Source organism: Pangasianodon hypophthalmus, chromosome 29, assembly GCF_027358585.1.
Source record: "Pangasianodon hypophthalmus isolate fPanHyp1 chromosome 29, fPanHyp1.pri, whole genome shotgun sequence".
Taxonomy (NCBI): domain Eukaryota; kingdom Metazoa; phylum Chordata; class Actinopteri; order Siluriformes; family Pangasiidae; genus Pangasianodon; species Pangasianodon hypophthalmus.
In genome coordinates, this window is record NC_069738.1 from 7,756,466 (window position 1) to 7,765,622 (window position 9,157).

A 9,157-nucleotide genomic window follows, 5' to 3' on the forward strand; every position below is an offset into this window, starting at 1 on the left:
TTTGCTCCTAACATACCAAGCCTTTGTCACCGTATTTGATATACTGGTTTTGAGATTCTGCCTGTCCTAGCGTATACCATTTGCTGATCACCTGACATTTTGTCTGTTTTTAGACACTGTTTTTTTGCCCTATGTTTTGCTTCCCAGCCTGCTTCTTTTAATAAAAGCATCATTGCTTTCGCTGCATGACACTGTCTAACACCTTATATATTATATAAAGTATGTGTCATACCTCATCATTCCAACATCTTTCAGTCAATAAGAACTGATATTAATTGCATTCATTTTTCTAACAAAATTCTTGCTAGTGGACCCTACAGTAACATAACGACTTCATCTGGACTCATCACTTATTCATGAGGCCTGTGGCCTCCATTCCTTAATCTCTGTCCTGAGCCGGACATGTTTTCCAGGAATAACAGATGTTCTTCCTCCCTGTCGGAGATCCCTGCAGGTCAGGGGTGACTTTCAGTGACTCAGCTTATTTTGGCATTACTTTCTTTCCCTCCTTTTAATGTGTAAACCAATATACTTGACTATACAAGCATCACATGTATGTGGTATTTCTATGATTAGTGGGACAGATGTGCAGTGCACAGCATGGCTCATTAGCTGCGCAGTTTGTCTAAGGTTACAGAAGTTTTTTAATTAGATCAGGTGTCTTATTCTGTCCCTGTCTTCTGATGCATCATTATGAAGTTGCATGCAAATGCAGCCTCAAGGAGATTTCAGATGAATGTGTTTTTTTCTCTATTATCATACATGGAATCTCAAATGCTAGAGCTACTTATTACAGACTTATTCTTTTGGACTGAGGATAGAAATATGGATTAGTGTGTTAATGAATGCTGTGTGAGCACAGGCTGGCCAATGAGAGATGAGAGTCCAATGCTGCAGTTTTAGACAACTTTTAAAATTGTCCATCTGTGCTGTTAGATACAGCTCCATCTGTCCTTGTGTTCTCTCCTCTCCTCTCCACTTTAGGAGGTTAGATTTAGAGCTCGGAACAGAGCTACTTCCTTTGAATCACTACAAAAATTCAATGGCATTTCATCTGTGATGTATGATCTCACAAAGACTGAGTAATATACATCTGAAGGAAATTTTAAAAATACAGCTCATGATTTTAAAGTCTATTCCCACCACCATAGTGTTCATTATTTCCACTTTTTATCAACACAATTATAATCTAATCAATCCTATATATAAAATACAGAAGGGTGACAAGGTAAAAACAACATAATGTGGCTCAGTAAGGTGTTGAATCATCATATGCCACCAGAACAGCTTCATTGTGCCTTGGCATCGATTCTACCAGTGTCTGGAACTCTACAGGAGGGATGAACACCATTCTTCCAAAAGATATTCTCTCAGTTAGTGTTTTGATAATGGTAGTTGAGAGTGTTGTCTAACACTGGGTTGAGATCTAGTGACTGCGAAGACCATAGCATATTATTATCATCACCATCACACCATTCAGTGAGACCTCCTGCCTTGTGAATGGGGGCGGAGTCATCCTGGAAGAGAACATTTCCATCAAGACAAAAAAGGATAAAAAAGAAGTTTGTATTGATTTGCAGTGACGCTTCCCTCTAAGTGGACAAGTGGATCCAAACTATGCCAGCCCCAGGATAACAAAGCCACCAGTTTTTCCTTTAATTTATCACCTGCCTGTGCATTATAAATGAATGGTAACACTTTCTCTGAAGCCAGTATTCATAAAACATTAACACTTTGCTTTAAAATTGTTTACAGTTAGTCATTTGGCAGACATTTGTCTGCAAGGTGACCAATAAAATGTCCAAACAGCTGAAAGCAGAACAATATAAAGGAAATCTGCAAGGATTCATAACTAACTAATGCTAGTTTGTCCAAGTCCTGGCAGCAAATTTGCAGTATAAGACAATTTCTCTCATAAATCCATAAACAATAAAAGCTAACTTCTGAGAACCTAGAAGCAATACAAAATAATTAATAGGGAGGACAGATTTAACCTGGATGCACTAACAATGATAAATCTTAGAAATCTGATAACAATGCATTGTAGTCATTTTACAGATTACAATAATTAATAAATATCCAATAAAGCACTATTCCGAATTAAATTATATTATAATGAATGATTCTTAAAGTAACATAAAAAACAATACAATATTATAATTTATTCCTGATTACTAAACAGCCCATTAACTGTAGTGCAGTTCACCACATAGATTTAAAATGAATAGTAGCTTATGTTTCGAAGTCAGAAGTACTGTACTGGGGTTTTATTAGTCATGAATCATTTATGAGTAGAATTCTCAAATCTGATTGGTCAGAAGGTGTTGATTATTTTTCTATAACAGCAGCTCTGACTAACAGCAGCAGTTCTGGCTACAAGACAAATGCCAGCTTTATATTAATGTGCTTATTAATGCTCATGTGCTCATTATTGCTTATTCTAATACATTATTGTTTCTATAGTAACAACTAGCATAGGGACTTGTATGGTGGACGCTCCACATAATGTAAGACTAATAATAAATAGATTTTTAAAAATGAATAATCATTGATAATAGTCTTTGTAACACAGGTAAAGCTGTTCCTTGAGAGAAGTGAGGGAATGACTGTTTATAGCTGAATGACTGTTTATAGCAGGAACAAGCTTGATCATTCCATTCCACTGCATTAAAAAATAGCTATAACTGGAGAAAAAGCATAACATATGTATGACATTCTTGACATTCATAACATATGTATGACAAATAAAAATTCCAAACAATTGGCAATTTGCTGTGGTATAAGAGGAATAAAACACTTCAGGACATGCTGTATCTAACCAGCCATCTTTGATTATTTTTCTATTTCAGTTTTGTCCAAAGTGTTTTATTCTTTATTTGTTATTACAGTATAAATAATTGCACTCACTATGAATCACTTAATTGTAGGGGATTGAAAGTACTTATAATCATGTTCATAGAGTATTAAACCCCTTAACCTTCAAGGACTTGACCTACATTCCTCACTAACATAACTACATAACTTTACTGCAGTTATTGAATGATTTATTTTAAGTACTGAATAATATCCCTTAAAATAACTGAATAATAAGTCAGGATTTAAGGGGTTAAATCTGAAGAGCTGTTGTATGCTTTATGTACTAATACAAAAATTCATAAAACATCAATCAAGAACATTTATCTTGCTTCTTAAAACAATGCAAAATAAGAGTATCACTAGGCATCCATATTTCTGAAACTGAATACACAAAGTACTAAGTTCTTTAGGAATCAGCAGTGAGGCCTAATAATCTAATCTGACTTCGATTAAAGTGTTTTAAAAGCACTTATAGTGCTATATAAAGTGATTATGTATTGACATAAAGGCTGAAGTTAGCACAGAAAATGCCATTAGGTCTTCAAATAAAAATGACCCTATGCCCTTATAAAACTATAAACCTGAAGGGGGTTGTCTTGCCGCATACGAAAGGTATGTTTTTATTGCAGTATACCATGAAGACAAACCTACATTCAAACCTAAAGTATAATACGTCATGAATTTTTTAGCATAATATTGCAATATTGTCATGTAATGCATCTAATGTTCCTGATTTATAATGTGCTAAATACCTTGGTGAGGGCTTATAATTACAAAGCATTATGCATATAGTAATGAATTTGTTTAAAATTTAAATATGACTTTTTTTAAAGTATGTGTAGAATTTATTTAAGATGACATTTTTATATATAGTTGGAATGAAATCCATAAATGCTTAAACTTTCCTCTGTTTCGCTTTGAGTATAACCAGACTTTAAAAAAATTTACTTGTGATTGAGATATGTGCAAAAAAGAAACACATTTTAGTTGATTTCATTAGTTTTCAGAACATTTTCAGTTGAACATGTCAAAATTTCACCATGTGGAGGTTTTTCCCAGGCTGCCACACATATGGTAAACTGAGCAGCTCGGTGTGAGAGAAGATCTAAGATTCCCTGAGAGTTAAAAAGGAATTGATTTCTCTCTCAAACTTTAGTGAAGCAAGTTAGATTCATTAGAGTCTTTGCTGTGCAAATTGATGCACATCATCTCTCAACCATTAAAGTGGAAAAAGATAACCCACTAAAGTACAACTTTAAAAAAAAAATGAGAAGGAAGGAAGAAGGATAAGAAATATACAGCAGGGAGCAGTTTATTTCAATATTGGTTTAGATCACTTTGCAACATTTGTACTTTTAGACTGTGATTTGGGGCCTTATATTCATCACGTCTCCATACTTAAAGTGTTCCCACATTTAAAATGACGCACAGCTCAGAATATGACCCACTACGCTTAATGTTACTTTCAGTGATGAGTAAGATCAGCATGTACGAATTAAATTCCTTCCACATTTCATGACAGCATGACGTAATTGAATGGCTGTGCTGGCGTTCTCAGGTTAGCTCAGCATTTAGACGTTATGTTTATAGACATTTTATACTCAGGAGTGGCTCATGATCATGGATTTCTGTGGGGAAAGATGGCATTATTAATGACATAACAACAAAAATTAAGTCAAGTGGCCTGGATACTTGACTTATAGGCTATAGGCTGCTATCTAGTGATTTTTAGAGTAACCCACTAATAGGCAATCGAGAATAGGCAATCAACTTAAACAAACTAACTATGTACACCAATTTTCAATGACAAATCAGAAACACATATTTCAGAATTTTCCAGCCCAAATGAACTGCTCTTTTGTAAAGAAATTTATCTCATCGATCTTTCAAATGCTCAAATTTTTCAATTCCAAGTTTACTGTAATCAAACATTATAATTGTATAAGTTATTGGTGCAATGATGATGGTTTCTGGTTGTTGATAATTGCACTCCAGAAAAGCCAAGCTAGTTACGTAGTTAGATAGATAAGAGTATAGATTAATCTTGCTAATCACGTCCTATCTAATCAGGGAAAGGACTGAAATCTGTGGACCAATAAATAGCAGTGTTCATTTTGATAACTTACATTCAAATGTTTTTTTTTTTTAAAAGAAATTCAATTGAAATCTGCAAATCAGTCAAATCAGAAAATGTAATATCATTAACTGTCCTGTTCACTGTCCCTCTTCCACTCATAAACAAATCGTTCACAGAGCGAGCATGGGGCAGCCTGAGCCCTGCCCTAGTGGACGTCTATTAGTGCTTGTTGCAGTTCCCTCTATGAAGCTCTCTATGAAGCTAAATGGGATAGAGAGTGCACTGCCCCACAGTCCTCATGAACATCTAGAAATGTGACACAATCAGTGCAACACCAACTTGTAACTGTCAAATAGCAACTTTTTTTTTTTTTTTTTTGAAATTGTTGGTCACTCAAAAGAGGTGATTAGTATTTCAAAATGTATGGAGTTGTGAATGAGGATTTTATGATGATTAAAATTTGTTAAATATATGTATATTTGGCTCAAACATATGGGGTGGCGCTGCCCCATACCTGCCCATATGCACGAGCTGCCACTGTTTACACTTGTATCATAGTAAAAATATTTTTAATATACTTTTTAATGCATGTATTAATATTAAGATGCATAAATATTGGACATTTTTGTCTTCTCTGTTGTGCCTTGATGGTCTTTACACACTGAAGGTTTGTCCTGAAATGTCTACTTTTATCTGTAATATCTTCAATTCACATTCGCTTAATCATTTTATTGTGGTTTCATCATTTTGATATTCTTCAGTGAGCCCTGGCAAGTCAACAATCTCCATGAATGCATAGTTTATTATTTTCAAATGAGTGCTAGGGAAATAAATGTGTGAATGATATGAGGTGCTGTAGATGCTCACAGTGTTTGGCTGCTGGTTGATTGATTCCTAACACTGCTTATTCTTCGCTGCTGAAAAATGTGTGCTCGGCAGCTACTTCTCAACTCCAGCTCATCAGATTACCTCTCAAGAAATCCTAAATTTTGTTATTTATGAGCACTCTTATGTATTAATAATTTTGATGAATTGCTTTTAGTCGTATGTGTAAGAGTAGAACCAAAATGACATCACTCTCAGAATTTTCTTGCAGTTATAACTGATTTCCCACTCTGAGAAGCATGATGCCAGGACACTTGAACAGATATAAATTTCAATAGTTTGTTTATTTTACTAGTGCACAAATATGTAGATATTAATATTTCTGCTTCACTCTAACCCTACAACATTTGAGTTGAGATTTTTTTTTTCAAGTTTATGCAAATTAGGTATAATGCTGCAAAGCCAGAAATCCAAATGACTGGTTCGAATGTTTCCTCGGAGCAACCCTGTAGTGCATGTGGTCCAACATTTCTTCATTTCTCCAATCTTCAACTTTAGTTCCTACCTGCAGTTAGTTCTCATTTACTGTTTGATTTGCAAAAAACTACTACTGTTTCTCAGACTAACAAAAAACCAACAATGCTCAATGGTGCATGCTCACAATGCATGGGAGGCAGTCGTGGCCTAATAGTTAGAGAGTCGGACTTGCAGCCCGAAGGTGAACCTGAAGGTTGTGGGTTCGAGTCTCAGGTCCAGCAGGGATTGTAGGTGGGGGGAGTGAATGACCAGCGCTCTCTCCCACCCTCAATACCACAACTGAGGTGAGACCCCTGAGCAAGGCACCGAACCCCCAACTGTTCCCTGGTCGCTGCAGCAAAAAAGGCTGCCCACTGCTCCGGGTGTGTGCGTGCGTGTGCGTGCGTGTGCGTGCGTGTGCGTGCGTGTGTGCGCACTTGGATGGGTTAAATGCAGAGCACAAATTCCGTACTGCACTAAACTGTATCTTTCCTTTCTTTTGAGGTGGGAGATATATGGTATGCATCCTGGAAACTAATATATATCCTGAAACTGTTCAGTTGTTTAAATGTAAGCCACTCTGGATAAGGGTGTCTGCCAAATTCTGTAAAGTATATGTAAAAGAATTTAAAAGTATTTCAGGAAGATAATTGGAATTTAAGTACATTTTTATTAGATTTTAAAGGAAAGCTTTCAGTGTGCATTGCATGTAAAAATACTGTACATACTGAAACTATGAAAGTAAAATTTAGTACCCTTTTTTTCTGAGATTGAAGTCAACAATAAGTCAATTTTCTTCTTTTAATCTTGTCTGTATTTTTGGCCCTTCACTGTATTAAAGGGATCTATGAAGTGTGGCCCAAGGTTGATCTCCTTCCTTAATTAGAAACATTTGGGATAGACATGTAATATACCCCTTCAGTGCTTATGTGCTTTAAAGATCTGAGTACAGAGTAGGTACAACAGAATAATCTACACTGATTTTAAGGTTTTATACAAAATTCACAGTGACTGCCTTCATCTGGAGCCCAACACACATTTAACTCCTCAACTCCATGGGGATTTTTTTTTGCCAGCTAATCATTTCACTCCACTGTAATTATTTCTACTTAAAGGTAAGGGCTGTCTAAGATATGCATGTGTAAGCATCAGTCTGCTTGGTTGTTTTCCTGGCATCTCAGCATAAAAAGCTCATAAATAGCTCAAACCCCCCCCCATAGATGAACTTTGATATTTTAGATTAGCTGTCTGCTCATCTGTTTGCTCATTTGGTAGCAAAGTCATCACCTCATGACCATGATCATCATATGAGTAGCTGATAAAAGATTCCCAATATATCATGACATTCTTGTCAACTTCAGTGACCCCTGTGGCCTGGCAGTACATTTGTAACTTTTTATTCTACCTCCTGCTGTTTGGACCACCACTCTTTAATACTTACTTACTAACATATTTTACCAAGAATAACAATCAGTCAATGAGCTGATACTGTTCTTATTGAGGGTAAGAATCAATGATCCTTGTTCACTATTGAGAGTGAGAATCACTAAAACTCAGCACAGCACACATGGGCAGCGATGAAATGATATTCAATCCACCTTCATAGTGTTGTCCAGGAGGCAGCCATAGTGCATGTCAAATGGCAATCAATGGAAGAAGGTGCCTCTTGACCTGCATTCAAGTATGCTTGCGCAGTCACTTCCTTTACCCAGAGGGATAATGTGACTTCGGACAGCAGAGCCCCTTTATGGTGCTTCCCAAAGCACTCAAACAGTTGGCCAGTGACCCACCAGCTGGCACGCACTTCCACATAGTGCTTGAGAGCTCTAATGGACACAAAGCTAGCTTAGGCATATTCTTACCTGCAAGAGCAGATTGATTAATAGATTTATTGATGGTTCAATGAGGTCCATCAGAACTAGAATTTGTATCCAACCAACTTAACTGATGTAGTCACCATCCAGTGAACAACTTTTCAACAGTAAAGCATCTCGTCTCCAGTTGCTGTGCTTCACAGACTTGTTGCACAAGACATTTAATGGTGAGCCCCACTGTCTAAGGCCTGGCCCACAGGATAGACAAGGGTCACTCAGCCTGAGGATGTAGTTCTGCTGCCTTGGGTTAGTGCGAGGCAGGTGGATCCCTTGTGGGTATTGGAACATGGAACAGAGATGTGATTGTCTTGGCTGTCTTTATGATTTTGAAACCTGTACTCTCTTATACAGGGCTTCTTCGGCTTGAGATCCAAAGAGTGACCATAGCATGAAAGGCAGATTCCTCAGAGTTAGTTTTCACATATCAGGCAGAAAGTGGCAAAGTTAGTGGAGAGTCACTCTAAATCCTGGCTAAGGTGTCCCATTTCCAGGAGTCAAGGGTCAGTCGACTCACCTATAGAGGAACTTCTGAAGATTGGAGAGCTCAAATGCTAGCAGCAAAACAGATAATGTATTGCTGGTGCACCAGGCACAGGATGCAATAATGTCCTCACCAGGGAGTCGTCAATGAGTCTGTACTCAGTGCTTGTGCAGCACACATCTCACATACTCTCAGGAAATAACAGTGCCAAAACATGAAATATGCAAAGCAGTGTATACTACCCTAGAGGACTGTAGGAAAACATCATGCTGGGACATGAATTTGCAGAAACAGCACTGACTGTGTGACAGCAACCATCCACCTTCTCTAGGCTATTACAATAAGCACTGATAGCTAAACGGTGAAGGAAACTGTGGAAAATGAAAATTTTGCTTGGCCACCTTATATAAGAGTACAGCTGATCTTCTCTCCATAATTTCTATTTTATATAGTATAAGTATTGACCTTCTAATATAACAAAGCCCCTATTATGTATTTATAGATCAATGGTGAAATATTGGGGCAGAT